Here is a 20,681-nt window from a genome sequence, read left to right on the forward strand (position 1 = left end):
GTTTCACACGCTTGAGCACATCCTGTCCTGGCCCTACACGGTACAGCGATCTATACAATGGAACGGGAAGTACGGAATCAACGAGGTCATTATACAATCTTTTACGCGTCACACTAGATAAGTACTCTAGCGTGAAGCGTGCACGCAAAAACATGGTGGCTTGTACCACCTCACGGAAGTAGCCTTTCGTTGCGCCAAAAGATAAAGAAGCTGACGTTACAACAAAATCAGGAAGCGCTCTGGCCAACTTCACCTGACACACAGTGCGCAAAAAGGAGTCCTTCACATCCCGAAGAAACAAAAAACGATTTACCACTTGACGCAAAAACAGATGCGATAATGACAGGCCACCAAGACGCACGCGCCGAAACAGGTTCGTACGGCTTGTTCTCTCCCATGACGACTCCCAACTCAACATAGCAAAAACTCGGTGCAAGGCCTGTACACGTGCCCGCGAACAATGCAACACCTGTAGAACGTACCACAGTTTGCTAATTAAAAACACATTACACACTGATGCCCTAGCAAATATTGAAAGTCCGCTTCCCTTCCATTTCTCGGCCTTTTCACGCAATTCGACTGTTTGACTGCGCCAAAAAGGGTCGCTGTCTACATAGTTCTCGAGGGGCACTCCCAAGTACTTCACCGGCGTCGTCTGCCAGCTGATACACTCGAAAACACTAGGCGTACTGTCCCACTGGCCATGCCAGAAACCAACACATTTCTGCCAATTAACACCACTGGCACTGTACTTACAAAAACATTTCGAGGTGTTTACAGCAATGCTTATGCTTCTCCTATCAACACAAAAAAGAGCAATGTCGTCAGCGTAAGCTAACACCCGCACTTAACACGACTGAAGTTTAAACCCTTTGACGTCTTTGCTCGGGATTACACTTAAACAAAACGCTTCAATGTAGAAACAAAAAAGCAACGGAGACAATGGGCAACCCTGACGAACGGCACGTTGAACAGGAACGGGTGCGCCGATCGTTTTGTTAATAACAAGCCTAGTAGAACACCCAGTGTACGCCATGCGCACACCATTGAGAATAACAGAACCAACATTCACGTGTTCCAACATATTTAACAAAAGTTCGTGCGACACCTGATCGAAGGCTTTAGCCATGTCTACCTGGAGCATTGCCAAAGTCCCTTGCATGGCGTCACAACACTCCAGAACACTTGGGGCAGTATGAATATTTGTAACTATCGACCGCCCTTTGATCCCGCACGTTTGATCCGGCCCTACCAGGTCCTTTATGACAGTCTGTAAGCGGCCTGCCAATATTTTCATTAAAACCTTATAATCGACATTTGTCACACTAATAGGACGATACCCAGGGATCTGCCTGAGTTTCGCAACCTCCTCCGATTTCGGTATAAACACAGTGTGCGACATGAGAAAAGAAGGTGGCAGCACACCTTTGTGGTACGCCTCAGAGTAAACTCTACATAGGACCGGGCTAATGTCACCCTTAAACGCCTTGTAGAAAGCAGCGCTCAGGCCATCAGGGCCTGAGCGCTGAATTGCGTTGTTAGCACGTGTGATGTTCTTGAAGTAGGGTTTATGTTCTTTCCAGGTCTGCCAACTGCTTTTTAACTGAGCACAATCCCTTTGTGTCTCACTATATTTTTTGTGAGAGTTTCATTTGCCGAGTTTGGAATTCCGGCATTCAAAGCTTCGACACCTGCGCTGTTGAGTTGGAGATTTTCCGATGACGTCTCTTTTGATACCGTGTGAGTTGACTCGGGGAGCATTTCCGCTGTCTGTGGTGATGCGTGAGGTTCTTGAGCGGGGTTGTCCACCTCTTCATTGTTGGATGTGGGCGCAGGCTGCGTTAGTTCTCTGCGTGGCATTCGCTACTTTGGAGCAACTAAAAGCAGAAAGATATGTAAAGCAATGATCAAATTAAGCAGGAAGTTCAGGAAAAGCGCGATAATCAAGGGAATCGGAAATCAAGACAAAGAACAAAGCGGAAACACTGAATGCAAGCGTCTCAGCATTTACACTTATAATAATTAACCAGGTCGAGCGATTGTGCCTTTTTACCTGACGCCTACTGAAACTGCGCGTGCAAAGCTTCATTAGGGTAACCATTTTCAGAACCATTTTCAGTCTAAAAGACGTTAGAATGATGCTCTAGAGGTAGCAACTGTAGAAGGCACTGATCTATTCAACGAAAAAAAAATTTCAGCAGATTATTGTTATAGTAAAACCAACTGTGGTTGATTCCTATGTCACAGGAGTCTGCAAAACACAGCGTGCAGCGAAATCTGCAGTTTAGCATGATTTGCGAGTCAGCGGCTGTCTTCTCGCCGTGCTTGGCGAGCGACGTCTTGCTGTCGGGTCGCTTCTGCAAAGGTGTACTGGCGTAATTTCTGTGATGGGTATGATGTCAGCGAGATCTTCGTGTATACCGGCATAAAACACTTTTGTGTTATAATATATAACCAAAAACGAACTACCCAAAGTATACGCACTCTTTATACTTAAGGTTTCTTCTCCGCAACAACACCCAGTGCGTTGGGGTGGATCCTTTACAGGCCACGTGCTTCTTTGTAAAGGCGTCACTTCCGTGATAAATATGACAACACCGAAATCTTGGTGTGTCCGGGAATACAACACTTTCTCGTTAAAAAATGGCACATATTTGCGGAATAAATACATGTGGGACGGAGCTGAGCATGACTGCGTTGGGATATTCTGGCACAAGAAAATAATCAAAAGGAAAGTCAAAATGATACTGCGCTTTTACACTTCACCACATTCCGAAGCACAATAAGCAGCTTTAATGCCCGGTAAATTGTTTCCATTGGCTTTTTTCAGCCAAAGAAGATGCATTGTTTTAATTGTTTGAAGGTGCGAAAGAATTATCCCCGAAAACACGTACAAACAACAATGCTGGAAGAACCTGATAGTGAGAAGCTTCATCAAGCATCAGTGAAGCGTAAACGGAAGTGATCCATGCTCATTCATTATATGTATCCCAGTATACGTCGCAAAAATCCCAGTAATATTGAGAACATTGCCGATCAAAAACAACACGCTGGATGAGATGTAAACTTTTTGTGTAATAACTGCCTAATTGGGGTTTACAATGTGGAGTTTGTTATCTGTCTGAGTGTGCCAGTGTTTCTGCCATAGTTGTCGGATTTCCTTTCCGATGAATGGTTTCCAGTCAAGATAGGGAAGCTGCTGAACGTCGACAACACAGCCAAGTGCTACCACAGCGGCGCTGTGGTCTACGAATTAATTGGTTTGCGAACTCTGGTTTAAGGACTGGTCTTACACTGTGTCCAGGCACACAACACACGACTACGACCTGTTTTAAAGCGTAGGCTCGCATTATCCCGTTAACTAACCGGTCCAGCACAATGTCCCTGCTTGGGTTTCCATAATGCATTGCTGGCACAACACTCAATCATTCTGTGTATATTGCCGCGAACCATGTATGGGTTTGTTTATTTATTGTTTGTTTTTAATGCCCGGCCGCGCCCGGCTCTGTTATCTGTGTCCCATGCGAAGCGCGTGTTCCATTCTTTATTTTTATGCCGCACAAGCTATCTCATTCAGATAAGCAGACTGTTTCGCCCTAACTTCGCTAGCCCAGAATATACTTCTAGGATCTACAATTTTCTGGATGTGAATCGACGGTTCCAGAAACACTAGCGCCGAAAGATAAAAGCCTGCAGAGCAAACGCCGTGGCCTTCGGTTCGACGCGACATTCGGTTCTGCTGCTTCGGAACCTCTGTATTCTTTTCGAGTTTGTTAGGGGAGCCCAAGTTCGCTCCAATACACATGTTTTTCCTGCAAGACAACTGCGTCGTTCTTGGCTTCGTGACATCTGGTGGAGATGCTGGGTACATGAACCCTATGCCCTCGTCAATCCAACAAGCAAGCCCCACCCGTGCCAGGCGTTGACAAGATCTTCAGCCAGAGTTTGGACTGCTTCTGGATAAAGTGAAGACAAAATACGTCGTGACTACCACTATGATCAACGCAGGCACCATGACCATCGCTCCAAGTCCTGCCGTCGTTTGTCAGCAACCCAGGGAGCCCCCATCATTTCATGCGTCACCTTCAGAGGACCCCGAAGTCGAACCGAGGAAGTCGAACGGGTCAGGCTCTTCAATCGATGGGATGACGTGGAGACACTGAGGCAAGTGTTTTTCTACCTTGAGAACTCAGCACGGATCTGGTTCGAAAACCATGAGAGCTTCCTAGAGTCTTGGAACGATTTCCCAACGCAATTTCTAACGACGTTCACCACGATTGTGCGAAAAGAGCGGGCCGAAGTGTTGCTGCAGACGCGGACACAACACCCTAACGAAAGTGTTGTTGTGATCGTCGAAGAGATGAAGAGGCTCTTCAGGCGTGCTGACCCTTGCATGGTGGAAGAAAAGAAGTGACTCTTCTTAATGCGTGGTGTGAAAGAGGAATTGTTTGCTGGACTTGTCCGCAACCCGCCGAAAACCATCGCCGAATTTGTGACCGAAGCCAGCACAATTGAGAAGGCTCTTGAAATGCGTACTAAGCGTTATGACCACAGCTTTGCTGGCGCGGCCAATGCGAACTACGTTGACAGCATTCCGAATCCGGCAGACAGCCTACGTGAGACTATCCGCGCAACAATGAGGGAGGAGCTGCGAAAAATTCTCCCCACGCCGCCGCTGCCGCAAGTCGCTTCCCTTACCGATGTGATTAGGGAAGAAGTGCAGCAAGCGCTGGGAACCTGAACGACGTTACAAGCACCCCGCGAGCAGCAAGCCATGTCCTACGCGGCTGCTGTTCGCCAGCCTCACCCAACTGCGCCCTACCGCCACGAAACTCCGTACAGTCGCCCCCAGTCGGCGGCCTGACCACCGGTGGTGCCACCCCCCGCCCCAGGAAGACCGAGGTGGGGCGAACGGCCTCTAATCGAGTGCTGTGCTACCACTGCGGAGAGGCCGACCACATCTAGCGTAGCTGCCCCTACAAGAGGCTCGGTTTGCGAGGCTTCTCCGTCGACGCACCACGCCCCGGACCCGGCCAGCGCCCTACTGAGATCGAACACTACGTGTCCAACACCAACCGAGGAACAGCCCGATTCAACCGTTCACCGTCGCCATACCCGTACCAGTCGCCAAACCGCCGCAGCACTACTGACTTTTCACGTGGAAGGTCCCCCAGCCCACGTGGGGGAAAGTAAAAGCAGCAACTTTTGGAGATAAAGTGGCAGGACCGCGGAAAAATGAAAACCCTCCAACGACGCAGCGACTCGCTGAAGACCATGATTCACGAGATGTCCTCAGCCCGACGACCCGATCTTACCCTGACGTGACTTCCGAACTCGACGACAGCAAAACGGCGTGACGCGTACCCGAAACGACCGAACCTGCCGCTGAGAATACGACGAAGACGACGACGCATAGTGCCCGACCGTCAACACGAACAAGCAGAGGTACGACGCCACGACGCACCCGGAACTCGAGGAAGGCGGCGTCCGAAGTTCAGCTCTGAGTCGTTCAACGTTCAGCTCTCATGTAGTCGCTCTCATAGACACGGGAGCCGACTACTCAGTAATGAGCGAGCCATTTGCGTCTAAGCTGAAAAAAGTTATCACCAGATGGGACGGTCCGCACATACGCATGCCAGGAGGCCACCTCGTGACGCCAAGTGGAACGTGCACATCGCGCGTCACCATAGACGGCACAACGTACCCTGCGGCGTTCGTCGTTCTGCGTAAGTGCTCCCGCGACGTAACTCTTGGAATGGATTTTTGGATAGACAACGGTGCAATATTCGATCTGCAGATCAAGTCAATAAATTTGTCCCCCATCACTCCATGACACCGGAACATAATCCCGAACGTCGTGCTGCTGTACGGATTGCCGATATTCATGTCACCCTGCCACCTCGCGCAAGCTTGATGATCGCAGTCTACTCTGAAGATGGTGCTCCTGACGTTGACGCTGTCGTAGAGAGTGATAAAATGTTGCTTCTAGACCGTGGTGGCTCTGTCGCAAGAGGCTCTGCGCGCTGCAGGGAACACCAATCCCACGTTTTGTTTACTAATTGCACCGAGGAGTAACAGGATTTAAACAAGGGCGCGGCAATTGCATTCCTCGAGGAAACGCAAGAAGCAAGTGAAGTGATCGTGGTCAGCTACTTTGAACGCACACCCGTAAAAACCATCAAGCTCCCGCAGCCCTTTGACGTGAATACGCCGCTCCCGCAACAACAACGAAACAAATTATTGGCTTTGCTGCGTCGCTATAGCGAATGTTTTTCGTCGAGCGCAAAACTACGTCATACACCTCATAGTGAAGCACATAATAATAACCGAAGATGGAGCCCAACCTACCCGACAGTCACCGTACCGCGTCTCTTCCCACGAGCGGAAAGCCATCAGGACTCAAGTGGATGACATGCTCAGCGACGACATTATACAGCCATCGAAAAGCCCCTGTGCTGCGCCGGTCGTACTGGTGAAGAAAAAAGACGGCAAATTAAGATTTTGCGTTGACTACCGGTGACTGAACAAAATCGCCGAAAAGGACGTGTACCCCCTCCCCCGAATCTACGACGCCCTCGACCACCTCTGTCATGCGAAGTACCTCTCATCGATGGACCTGGAGACCGGCTACTGGCAAATTGAAGTGGACGAGAGAGACCGAGAGAAGACCGCATTTATAACCCCGGGCGGCCTATACGATTTTAAGGTGATGCCGTTTGGGATGTGCACAGCACCACCGAGGTTTTAAAGAGTCATGGACATTGTGCTAGCTGGCGTTAAGTGGCACACCTGCCTCGTATACCTCGACGACGTTGTGGTATTCGCCCGGACTTTCGACGACACGTTGCAAGGTTTTAGTCTGTACTCGACGCTATTCGCTCGTCGTGGTTAACGCTACAGCCCGAAGAGTGCTGCTTCGCTTACGAGGAACTAAAGTTTTTGGCACACGTAGTCAACGCTGCTGGAGTCCTGCCTCACCCGGCAAAAACATCAGCCATAGCGAACTTCCCAAGGCCAAAAGACAAGAAGGGCGTGCGAAGATTTCTCGGGTTGTTCCCATACTACCGGTGCTTCGTCGCAAACTTCGCCAGCATTGCAGAGCCACTCACACGCTTGACAAAATATAGCACCCCTTTCATCTGGGAAAATACCCAAGAAAAAGCATCCTGCGAGCTGCAAAAATGTCTGCAAATCCCGCCCGTGCTCGCTCATTTCGACAAAAACGCCGAAGCTGAAATGGAAACCTACTCCAGTGATATCGGCTTGAGTGCTGTCCTTGTCCAAAAGCAAAGCGGTGCGAAAAGGTAATCGCCTTTGCCAGCCGTGGTCTGTCGAAAGAGGAGAAAAACTACTCTGTCTCTGAGAAAGAGTGCCTGGCTATTATATGGGAGATTTCAAAATTTCGCCCATACGTGTATGGAAGACCATTCAAGGTTGTGACAGACCACGACGTGCTGTGTTGGCTCGCCAATTTGAAGGACCACTCTGGCCGTCTTGGGCGGTGGAGCTTGCGCCAGTAGGAGTTCGACGTTACAGTCGTCTATAAATTCGGCCGGAAACACTCCGATGCCGACTGCCGTTCCCGCGCCCCCTTCGACCCGCCACCACAAGACTCTGATGAAGACAGCGCGGTCTTCGGAATCGTGACGAAGAGCGACCTAGCCACCCAGCACCAAGCCGACCCCGACATACGCGTCATAACCGACTACCTCGAAGGATGCAACGTTGCCGTTCCTAGGAAATTGAAACGCAGCTTACCAGCCGTCAGCCTGAGAAACTTCGTCCTCGTGAAACATTTCAGCCCCGGAACAAGACGCAATTACCTTCTTGTGGTCCCTACGGACCTTGGTGACGAAATTTTGGAAGCGTGCCACGACGACCCGTCTTCCGGACATCTCGGCACAGCTCGCACTATAGGAAAAATCAAGGCGAGGTACTACTGGCGCGGCCTTACCTCTGCTGTCACCCACTATGTCTGGAGCTGCCGTGACTGCGAGCGACGAAAAACGCCACCGATGAGGCCCGCCAGACTTTTACACCCAATCGCCGTCCCATCGAGGCCCTTCCAACAGATCGGAATGGACTTTCTGGGCCCGTTCCCTACGTTACAATCCCAGAACAAGTGGATTGTCGTAGCGACAGACTACATGACGCGCTACGCAGAGACGGCCGTTCCTCCGAGGGGGGCTGCACAACAAGTCGCAATGTTCTGTATTAACCAAGTTTTGCTGCGACATGGAGCCCCTGAAGTCCTAACTAACGGACTGGAGAACGGCCTTCACTGCGGAGCTGATGGAAGGAATCTTACGCTACAGCAACACGGATCACCGAAGAACGACGGCGTACCACCCTCAGATGAACGGACTTACGGAACGCCTGAACAAGACGATCGCGGATATGCCGTTTATGTGCGTCGACGTTGAATATAAGACTTGTGACGACGTCCTCCCGTATGTCACGTTTGCGTACAACACAGCGACGCAGGACACTACGCATATGACACCGTTTGAGCTTGTCTACGGAAGACGGCTGACTACGATGCTCGACGCCATGCTTCCGCTTGTAGAAGACGACAACCTAAACGCCGACGTCCAAGATTACCTTCAATGTGCGGAGGAGGCCCGCCAGCTCGCTCGAGTTCGTATAATGAACCAGCAGCTGGTGGATGCCGGCCGCTACAACCTCCGACGCCGAGACGCCGAGTACCAACCAGGGAATTGTGTGTGGGTTTGGACTCCCTCCCGACGACGCTGACTGAGTGAGCAGCTTCTGCGACAGTATTTCGGACCCTACCAGATTTTATGACGTGTTGGCCTATTAACCTACGAAGTGATCCCCAATGGTGATTCCGGCACGTCACGACGGCGCACAGGACCCGAAGTCGTCCACGTGGTTCCCCTCAAACCGTACTTCGCAAGATGACGGACTTCTTTGGTTGTGTTGTTGTTGTTCTTTGTTCGGACTGTCGTTTTTTTAGCATCGGGTCGATGCACTCCTAAAGGGGGGGTAATGCCGCGAACCATGTACGGGTTTGTTTATTTATTGTTTGTTTTTAATGCCCGGCCGCTTCCGGCTCTGTTATCTGTGTCCCACGCTAAGCGCGTGTCTCATTCTTTATTTTTATGCCACATGGGCTATCTCATTCAGATAAGCAGACTGTTTCGCCCTAACGTCGCGAGCCCTTGAATGATCTTCTGTGATCTACCATGTTCTGGATGTGAATCGACGGTTCCAGAAACAATAGCGCCGAAAGATAAAAGCCTGCAGAGCAGACGCCGCGGAATTCGGTTCGACGTCACTCGCCTGCGCAAGTCACTTTGTTGACCGCTGCATCGCCGCCTCTCTATTCTTTTTGAGTTGTTAAGGGAGCACAAGTTTGCTCCAATAAACTTGTTTTTCCTCCAAGACAACTGCGTCGTCCTTGGCTTCTTGACAATAGAGAGTTTTAGCTGACCGTTTCTGACGGTACGCTCCGCTCTGATAGCAAGCGGGAGCGCCATTACGCATGCGTGGCGCGCTAGCGCGCTACCGGAGATACCGGAGCGGGGCCCCGCTCCGCTAACCGGGGCCTCTTAGTGGACCGTCGCGGCAGCTTACGCTACCGTGTGGAATTTTAACATGGGTGCCCCCGCAATGCGAGCGCGCTACAGTGAACTTCGTTTCTTCATTTGAAACACGAGCGACGTAGCCGCGAAAGCGCATCCGAATAGGCGATGGTGCCACACACCTAAGACCTTTAGAACTGAAGCAAAAAACGTCGCCCGAAGCGCGGGGCTGGTTCTATGCAGCGCCGAGAAAGGCAGCCGTGGCTTGGCTATTCCAAGGTTTATCGCCTTCTTTATTGTTGTTTAGAAAAATCATACTATGTCAGCGACTACATTACAACAAAAAAGGTTAAATGAGGTAGAAGAAACACGATATTTTGCTTTGTTTGGGCGACCAAATACAAATTCTTATGGTCGCTTCGCGCACACGAAACGACCAGTCACGCGAATTATTCTCCGTCGAGGGAGATACGGTTATGCCTTAGCTTAAAGCCTTTCGGCTGCTGACGCTCCGGTTGTGCTGAGCGGGACGTCGGGAGCATAGCGGAGCGTCAGAAACGGTCAGCTAAAACTCTCTAATTTAATGGATTGTTGTGTCTTTGTTCGTAGTATGTGTTCTAGCGTAATTATATAGCAAGTGCCTCAGCGGTAAATATATTCAAAATTTTTATTTAGTGTCTTTGTGCTAGCAAAGTTGGGACCGTGTGCAGCACATGCAACAGCAGTGGCAGTTGCGGAGGCAAGTGTGTAAAAACAGTGTATGGGAATTTGTTTTGCAAGTACAGGAAACGTTGTGGGATTAGTTCTGCGGATGAATGTTTTTTGTAAATTTTCTTGAACGACATGTCACAGGTAACAGGGCACAGTTCCCAAGGAGGAATGAACGCGGAGAAGTCAGTTTTATAAGACTCAGATAAGATAATCCCAAGTTCTCCTGCCTCCACTTTCACTCGGATAGAGAAAGGCAGAGGAAGTGACGGACGGTTTAAAAACAGACTCTCGGACGATGTGTTTTAATAATAGCATTGAGCGGATTACTTTTTAGGGATGTCGCCCTTACGAAGTACAAAAGTGCCATTTATGTACGCTGGTGCATTAAATACCACTGATCAGTTTCGACATCGAGGCTTTCAATAGGGCTGGTCCGGAAAGCCCCGGACGCCAGGCGGAGGCCGAAGTGCAGCACTGCGTCTAGCATTTGTAGAGCTGTTTTTGAGGCAGACCCATACACTTCACTTCCGTACTCCTTACGGGACTTCACAAGGCTGTTAAAAATACGTAAAACGCATGCTGTGTCGGCACCTAACGACTGGCTGGAAAGGACATTTAGATGTCCATGGTCTTCATGCATTTTATTTTAGGTTGTTTAATATGTGGGATGAATGTGAGCTTATATTCAAACACTACTCCAAGAAACTTGTGTTCTCTTTTTACAGGTATGTCAACTGCATTAAATTGTATGGTCGGTTCCAGATAGAACCCACGCTTCTTGGAAAAAAGAACACAAGTGCTTTTCTGCGGATTTAGGTTAAAACCATTTTTGTCTGCCTACTTGACTTGTCTGTTCATGGCAACTTGGATATGTCGTTCAGAGATAGAGACATTGCATGACCTAAACCTGATGTGAACGTCATCTACGCAGATTGAATAAAAATGGTGGGTGGCAGGGCTTTCCCCAACGTATTCATTTCTACAAAGAAAAGTGTGTAGCTAAGCACTCCGCTTTGCGGAACGCCATGTTCTTGTGTATATGTCCTGGATAATGCTGCAGCAACTCGGACCCGGAATGTTCCATCTGACAGGTAGCTTTCAACTGTGTTTAACATGTTTCCAAACATTCAGAGCGATTTGAGTTCATGCAGGATGCCATACCGCCAAGCGGTGTCATAGGCCTTTTCAATGTCAAAAAATGCAGACATAAGGTGTTTATGAGCAAAAGCATCTTTACAGAAGATCCAACAGCGATAGGATTGTCAGTTGTTGATCTGCTCGAACGAAAGCCTGCCTGGCCGCTATCAAGGCTAGCATGACATTCCAAGAAATAGATAAGCCATCTGTGGATCATCTTTTCAAAGAGCTTGCTCAAGCACCTTGTCCAAGCAATAAGGCTATAGCTTGTAGCAGTTGGGGCATCTTTTTTATCTTTCAATATAGCTAACACGATTGCCGCTTTCCAAGCGTGATGAAAGTACCCAGCACACTATATCTTGTACAAGAAGAGAAGAGTATTGAGGGTATCGTGTGCAGGTGCTGAATCATTTTGCATGTTGTTTTATCAGCCCCTGGCTCTGAAACATGGCATGCGCTGAGAGCTACCATACCTTCCTGCAACAAAGAAGGGGAGGTCTTGTGGACGATGCAACAAAGGGGCCTCGTCCTACAGACCTTAGAACTTCGCAAGTCCTCGCAATATGCGCAACGCTACCCTCTCTGTGGCCAGCGCCAACGTAAAGGAGAACGGAGGAAGGAAGGCGGCAACAGAAGACGGTGGTTGCACGGACAGAAGGAAGAACAGGGTTCGGGGAGCGACCTGCCGGACGAAAACGTTAGGTGAACCTCCGCTGCGAGCCGCACCTACCCCGTTGACGACGAGGCAACTTTCAGCTCACCAAAGGCTGGCCAGGGAGACACCGGGCCGAATGGCTCATCAGTCGCAGCACCGGCATCGACAAGGGCACCATGGCAGCGCCCGGAGCCTACCGTACGAGATCCGACTTTGCGGCGGCCAGCGCCAACGACAAGAAGACAGCGCCTGCAGCCATCAAAACGATAAAGTGTACCGCCACAGCTCCTTGCGGCCGAGTACTGCCAGACGTGAGCGGGAACTCTTGTGAGTTAAGAACATTGTCATTCGGACATCTAGTCGTTTCATTGGATTACCTCATAGTTAATTTTTGAATCTGTCTAATTTTGTCCCGTGAATAGAGTCAGTCCTTCTCTGACGTCACGTTCCTCGCTTCTTCACCGTCAGGTAAATGACCTCCTGATCCACAAAACAACACGCATCACACTGGCTGTAACATGAAGACCGATTGCATTATTCACAAAGCATCCCAGGCAGGCGCAGGCTGTGTGGTTGATTTTACGTTGGGGACTTAAGACTGACCTAGCGTCTGTTAGAACTTTCCACCAGAAATACGGGAAAAATTTAAATGTCGCTGCGAATCGCATATTCACGAGCTGTGCCATAAATTCACAAAGTTAAAAGGAAACGAAGCGTGCAGCTTTGCACATGCATGTCCTTTTGTGCTTCTTAATTTCGCTCCACGTGTTTATCGAAAGTAGAATTTAGGCAGCAACAGAGATATTAAATAAACACAATCTTTTGTTAGACTTTTGTATTATTATTAATTTGGTATTTGTGGAGCGATGTCACCCCACTGAGAGGTAACCCACTGCCGCATCCTAACGTGGTACGGATAAGAATATTCAATTGAATATTAGGGTTTATTTATTTATTTATTTATTCAGGTTACCCCTAAAGGCCCTGTAGAAGAAGGTATTACATAGGGGGGGGGGCAATACAACATGGCGTAAAAACAACAAAAAAGCAGTATAAGGAGATACAATACAACTTGACAACCGCAACAAAACGCAAAGCACGGCGTTACACAATAGTTTAAAAGAGACAGAAAAAACAACAACAAAAGAAACAAAAAATAAAAAATAAAAAAACTACTTAGTCACCGCAGTGCGCATGAGCTATAAACACTTATCTGAGTCTTTCTCTGTGGCAATGTGTGCGGGCAAACTGTTTCACTCAACATTAGTGCGCGGGATAAAGGACTGTGCGAAAAGAAGTGAGCAAGATAGCGGGCGCTTAACTTTGTTAAGATGATCACGGCATGGAAAGATGAAACAGGTGGGTTAAAAAAGCTGTCATATAATGATGGGTGATTGTAAAGTTTGTGGAAAAGTGATAAGCGCGTATTTCCGACGAAGCGCCAAATCCTCTAGTTCAGCACGGTTTTTTAAGTTAGTGAGGCTGCAATAGGAAGAATAGTCTGAGTAAATGAAACGAGCAGCACGGTGTTGCAAGGAATCAATATTTGATACGATGTATGCTTGATGAGGGTCCCAAATGGCACTGGCGTATTCTATTTTAAGGCGAATTAGAGGGGTAAAAGCAAGCTTTTTTGCGGGACAAAAGTTTTGTACGTGACAAAAAGAGACTTATTATAGCCAAGTTCTTTAACGATAGGGAAATCGAAGGGTTTATGCGAAAGCATTTCTTGCAACTACTACGCGTCACAAACCATGCCGCGTTCTGTATCTCCAAAACAATGCCTAATTGGCAAATGTAACAAATTTATTCGTTTTAATAGTGGAATGTGAATTCTTGGTGACAAAAAACATTGTTAGGAAACAATATTCATACAAGAAACAAGACTCGCGAAGTTTATTAGGGTAGCACTCAAGTACCCCAATTTGTTGCTTATCGCAAGTCTCACCCGAAAAAACTTCAGAAGAACAGGACAGACGTATGAGTGCACTTCCATTGTCGGCAATTGCGGAAAAAGTAATAGATTTTCTGCTCCATTGGGATGATTTGTTCATGAAGAATAAATTTATTTTAAGCACCTGTACGCAGGCTCGAAAAAATGAAATCAACCCAAGATTTGCCTGTATTCATTTATAACATAGCTATGGTTTTAATTGTTGTGAGGGGTGAAGAGGAAGAGAAAGAATGCCTGGTAAAGTTCCATTGAAGAGTCATTGCTGCTGCCCCGAGCCTGCAATACATTACGTTCTACCTGCCATCGGCTAACACTGTGGGCCATCGGACTGTTGCAGACAACCTCTTTGCACCGCAGAAACAAATTTTCGGCTTGTGTAAACATGAAAATAAGTGGGGTACTTTTGTTTTTTTTCTCTTTTCGGTCCGCCGATTTGGCAACGTGGCACCGTCTACATGTAATTGCATATGCACCTCAGGGGCCCCATACGAAAATTTCGTATTGACGGCTATAGAAAAAGCCTTTCTACGGTCGGCTTTAGCTATTTGTCTCGATTATCTTTAGGCATTTCTACGGCTGTCTTTACATTTTTTTGTCGAAATTTCTACGGGTTTCTTTAGCCATCTCTATGGTCCTATGAACAGTCACCCACAGCATTCTTTAGCTTTTTCTATGGTTTGCTAAACACATTTTTATGGTATGTTGTATATTCTTCTTTAGACAACGTGCTAAAGCCCCTTCAAATAGGTCCTGCATACGGTTTAGTTAGACGTGTAGAGGTTTTTCTATGGCTTTCTATTGACATCTTTATCACCTATGCCCGACTTTTCTTTAACCAGGAAGCTACAGCAAGCCATATCATTTTATAAAGGAGCCTGTACACTACTGCCGACTTCTCTGTGGCTTATCCAATCTACACCTTTAGCCTGAATGCTATAGCCCCATATATTGGCATCCTTATCACTTATGCCACAATTTTCTTTAGCCGCGAAGCTATAGCCAACCATAGCATTTTTAAAGGTGCCTGTAGATTACTGCTGACTTCTGTATGGCTTATCCTATCGACACGTTTAGCCTTTATGTTATAGCCCCACCTATCGGTATCTGTATGACTTATGCTATGTTTTAGCTAGGAAACTATACAAGCATTTTCTAAAGAAGCCTGTAGACTACTGGTGACTTCTCTACAGCTTGTCCTATTGACACGTTTAGCCTAAATGCTCTAGGCCCACCTATTATTACCTGTATTGCCTATGCCACGACTTTCTTTAGCCGCGAAGCTATAGCCAACCATAGTATTTTATAAAGAAACCTGTAGAATACTGATGACTTCACTATGGCTTATCCTATCGACATCTTTATCCTAAATACTGTAGCTCCACGTATGGGTTTTGATTTCAAGTACTTCAGCTGCCTACAGTGTTTTGAACAGTTTTGTAAAGACATCTTCCGGACCACTCTTACGACGCCTTTCGGCTGCCTTAGTCTTGTGTATCATTTTCAAAATACAAGCTCATGATTTCTCTTGCGGTACTAATAAGCAGTATGCCACAACTGCCTAAAACATTTCTTCTGCTTTTATATGTCCCTCTGAAGTTAGGGACAGCTAGAGACTTCCAAAAGCTTATCCCACCACAACCGTTGTTTTAGAAGTATAATGTGTGTCCAGCTTGCGTTGCTTTTTTTCTGCTCAAATGGTGACATAACAAAATATCAGTTCACTAGAGACACTTCTTTTGGGATATTTGTTTTGGCTATTACTGATATTTTGTTGTCTCCTGCCCAGCTGCCTAGGCTAAATTTAGTATTTTGCTTTTTCCCCTGCCTTGCTTCTCGGCTGTTAAACTAACCATAGGCCTAAAATCTGATTAACATACCTTCCCTGAAAATGCGTGGCCTTCATGCAATAGCCATGCACAGCTCCAAATGCACAAGTGATCTGTAACTGCCATAACATCTCCAAAGGCTTCTCAATGCATGGTATACCTTAAAAAGTGCACCTAATGCATATTTCTCCACTGAGAACTCTGCTGCATTGCACTACAGGGTATAACTAAAGATTAGCCTACTGTTACTTTAGAAAAAGAGTACAGTTGACCATTCCGAGCAAGGCAGATCTTAAACAGAAGCAAGAGCTGCTGTTTATTGATGCTCAATGTAGCAAGGTTTTTTCTTCACTTTACTTGTCCATGGGAGGAGCAGCCTGGCTTAAACATCAGGAAAGTTGTCACAGCATGCAAAACGTAGCGTGGTCACGTGGCAGCAAAGAACAGCAGAAGACCAAAAAATTGGCAGTATTTCTGCTTCTTTCAAAGATGAGTCTCCACGCCCGGAACAAATTTCTTCTTTACGCCCTACTACTAATCATGCTCTTTCCCTTCCCTCTTGCTCCTCTCACGAAGACGGAGTGGTTTTGCTGAATTCAAGTAAGTTTCCCCATTCACACTGCTCGCTTGCCATTTGTGGGGAGTGCCTGCATATTGCTGTAACTAGTTTTTTTCGGCTTGGAGTAGCTCAACCAAGTTTTTGTTTTACTGTTTATTTTTGGCAAACCTCTCTGAGGAGGAAGAGGACGAAAAACTATTGTGAGCCTGGTGATGTGGGAGTGGCTCCCCAGTCCAGGAGACCATCGGACGACAGCGCTGTCTCAGCCCTGGACACCAGGACACTAGTTTTAACGCATCGTTTGTTTATTTGCCGTCATCAAAACCAATTCAACACGTACTCAATTCTAGTCTTCTTGATTATGCGCCTATATTTGGGCTCAAATATGCCCGAGGTTTTCTTTGCACCAAGTACTTCGGCATGTGTAGGTTCATTTGAAATGATTTTTCCTCTACATACAATGTCTTGTTCAAGAACTGATTTTTTGCAACTGTTCTTAGCCGGACATCTGAATTGTTGACACACACATACCGGCAAACAGACCAATCTTTTTGCATTCTGATAGTCCAAGAAAGACTCATCTTCAAAACTAAGATACCAAAATGAGATCACTAAGATTACTGCAATGAGTCGCTTTGTCAAAGTAGGGTAGAGAGAGCAGCACACACTCCGTCTGTTGCCGCAGTGGATGCGTGTTAGGTAAATAAAAGTTACCACATAGTGCTAAAGCTACATGCAATCCACTTTGCTGCTTCAAGACAGAAAAAGGCAGCTTATTGAGCATGTCACGACTCAAAAGCGCAGAGACGTCTGGACCCGGAAGTGCATCGAATGGTGCGGTGATGTGCTTTGCTACGCACTAGCGCACCCCGGGTAATTTTGATGCCAGCTGACCTTGTAGCAACTTTTTACTAATGTTCTTACACACCAACCCAAATTTGTTTAAACAAACAAAAGTGCAAATATTTTTACAACAAAAATTCACTGCCACCATCAACAGCATTGTGGAAGCTTTATACCAGCCACTTTCAAGCGAAAATGAAGGCTGCAAATACCGTTTCAAATTATATTATCTTCTGACACCCCGCTTCCTCGAAATTTAGGATTCATGTGGGTACCAAGAACAATGCACTGATAGGATCTTGTACCTTGAATCAAATGGGTTGTTTAATTTACAATTTGTAACTGTTATTTAATCATCCTTTTTCTTGTTATTGGCAACTAATACGCAACTATGCCCACTCTAAAATAAAATGTGCTATACTGCTGCCTCACATGGCATCCAAATGCACTTCTCCCATTCAGGCTAGCACGTACAAGTTAGCATAGCTTGTTTTCAAGGCATGGCAGAGCCTAGGCACCGCGCCCTAAAAGGTAGAACTTTACCTATGTGCACTTACTAGAATCAAAGCAAACAAACACAGAAAATACACGTGCCCACATAAGAACCACACAAGGCAAGCTCATAGCCGAGCAAGCGGGCACATGCTCACTTGAGTCTCTTCAGATTGACTTGCCCGAGGTACACCAAAGAAAACGAACGCAAACCAAAAACGCAAAAATGAATGTCTGGATGATGCAATAAAAAGTGCAGTATTAAGTGGAGGGAGGAAACCGGTACATCTTTTTCCAACTCCACTGTGAGAATTTCAAGTGCCATGCAAGCTGTTGTATCCATGAGCACATGTGTTCCCATGCAAACATTAAAACCTTTCATGACCAGTGGGCCAGGAATGCGCTGGTCAGCCGTGAAAAGCCTGTCGAATGATTGGGCCCGTACTGCACCAATCCAAAACGTTTTTAATGGAAAGACAATATACAAACTTCTCAAGGTCTTGATAATTACAGTGAAGATGAAAACAAATTGTAGCTCCTGACTTCGGTACACCAAGCAGATGCACTTCTTTACTAACCCAATGTGAAAACAGTATATACTCATTGACGACGGCGTTGACCCTGATTTGGTACAGCTAGGGTTTGGCCCCCTTTTTTGTGGGCAGTTCACTTCTTGCCTGTTATAGAAGTCCCGGCCAGCTCTCCTTCCTCGAAGAGTTGCCGAAGATGTTCCCGCGCGTACATTGTCGGGCTCTTTGAATGGCTGATCTCCAGCATCTTCAAGGGGGAGCTCCCGACAAGGAAGCCCCAATGTCAGTGTCGCCTTCAGGTTCCTGCAAATAAAATATATTTAGTTATGTCACAAAGAATATTTTTCTTCAAATTACATATTCCTGATATGAAACCTATTAAAAAATTTGATAATACTTAGTGAAGATTACACTTATGCATACCTGCCAGGTTTGCCGGGATGGCGTTAGGGAGATCTGACCGGGGGGGGGAGAGGTGGGGGGTAGTAGTAAGAACAGAATGGGTAATTTTACACACATTTTTTGTTTACTTACAACATATCAGGAAATTAACTGTTTCTTCAAACTACCAACAGGCTATATACAATGTTAACCCATGAGACACTTCGCCAAAAGAACGTCGCCAAGGGTTCTGTCAGACATGGATGCCCGGACCTGGGGACAATACTACGCCGAACTGCCTTTTGCATTCAATGTTGCTGTGTGGTATTGGCAGGATTGGTATTGACAGGATTCCAAGCTTCACAGTTGAGATACGGCCAAACTTCAGGGGTCCGTCTGCACATTTGATGTGGAAAATGGTGTTCCACTGGACATCAGCTTGCTCCTCTCAATCTCCGGGAAGCCACAGAGACAAAACCATCTCAACCTATTTTGACCCCATTCAGAAGTAATTTAGAGGGCTAGAGTTCACTCATGAGGTACAATTAAATGGAAATATAGATTTGAGGTATGCACCTGCAGTGAAAGCCATGAGCATACACGCTAAGCGTCTCAACCTAGGTATGAACAGAGAATTTAAAATTACAATTTGCTGTGCTGAAAGCTGGTCAGGCACAGTATAGTGATACCTCTCTGTGTGGCTCCCTCGTCAAGTCGTGTCTCTGAGTGCCCCCGAAAGCATAAAAGTGGCCTGCCTGTCATGTTTTGGATTCCCTCAGAAACTGGTGGCGTCTGTCGCTGAAAGCGTTATTCAAGGCAGTTAGGACTGCTAGCGGTACCGCAACAACACCAGCTGATGCAGGCGTGCCCAGCTTTCAGTGAGAAGAACGGGCAAGGTTGCTAAAAAAAACGTTCTACCAAGTTCATCCCGAGCCGAGGAGTCATCGTTAGGAGGAGGACGTCATCGTAGCATTGGCCTTTGCGGCCAATGCTACGATGTCAGACGGGGCAGCGCATGAATGACTAAAGGAGCTTCCAGCAGCAGTGGCGTCACTTTGCAGTGGGAGCCAACTTGGCAAGCGATGTGTACACGCCGCAGCATTTAATGCCCTACGTGTTTGAGAAGGCATGCATGACCAAGCTAACACAGATCTGTAAGGCTTTTTACATGAAGGAAGGCATATGTGTCAGAATGCCATCTATTAGCCTCGTCTTGTTATTGCTACCACACTGCATTACATGACGCGTATGTCCTGTGTGCATCTTTCCTCGTTCATGCTTCATTTCTGCTGGTGATATGTGTTCAACTCAAGAAAATGGACAAGAACATAGCCGCCTAGAGCCAAATCTGTAAGGCACCCAACATTTCATCCCAATGCAGGTGTTCAGTCCACACTCTGGATGAGGGTTTCTTTCGTGACATTGTTTTAAAATTTGCTAACTCCACTAACCTTAATACAAAAAAGAAAGTCAACCTGTTCCCCTGTATTGTCATGGCCTTGATTGCATATGTTTGCAACCCAAGTGATGGAACTTGATTGTATGCAGCAAACCAAAAACAATTAAATAGTGAATTTCACTCGTCAACGTGGAGGGGCAACTAAATTCCATCAAAACTAACAGAATTCAGTACAGAGCAAGTAAATGCAAATGAACCAGCAGCAGGCGACTGATTACAGCCAAACATGGACCACCTGCAGTGGGATGAGCTGCTTTGGAAATACTAGTACAGCAAATAACCTGCCGCCAAATAAAAAAACCTCAAGATTTCCAAATGGAATTTCCCACGAAAAGCATACAACTGGCAGCTGTTTTTCACAACGCCCGTCACCCTTGCATGGTACATGATTATTCATTCATTCATTCGTTTATTTTGCATTTTCGTAACAACAACAACAGAAAATGCAGGAAGGAGGGCAAAAAGCTGGACGCAGCCAGCTTGACAGGGACCCAACTCCCTTTACAAAGCAGTGAGGCACATAGCGAACAATTCCGGTGTTTCTTATTTGCAGGTAAAAAATACAACACCAGGCAAAAAAAAATTACAC

The sequence above is a fragment of the Haemaphysalis longicornis genome, unplaced genomic scaffold (genome assembly GCF_048455015.1).
Source record: "Haemaphysalis longicornis isolate Haplotype H1 unplaced genomic scaffold, Haemaphysalis longicornis Haplotype H1 scaffold_16, whole genome shotgun sequence".
NCBI lineage: Eukaryota > Metazoa > Arthropoda > Arachnida > Ixodida > Ixodidae > Haemaphysalis > Haemaphysalis longicornis.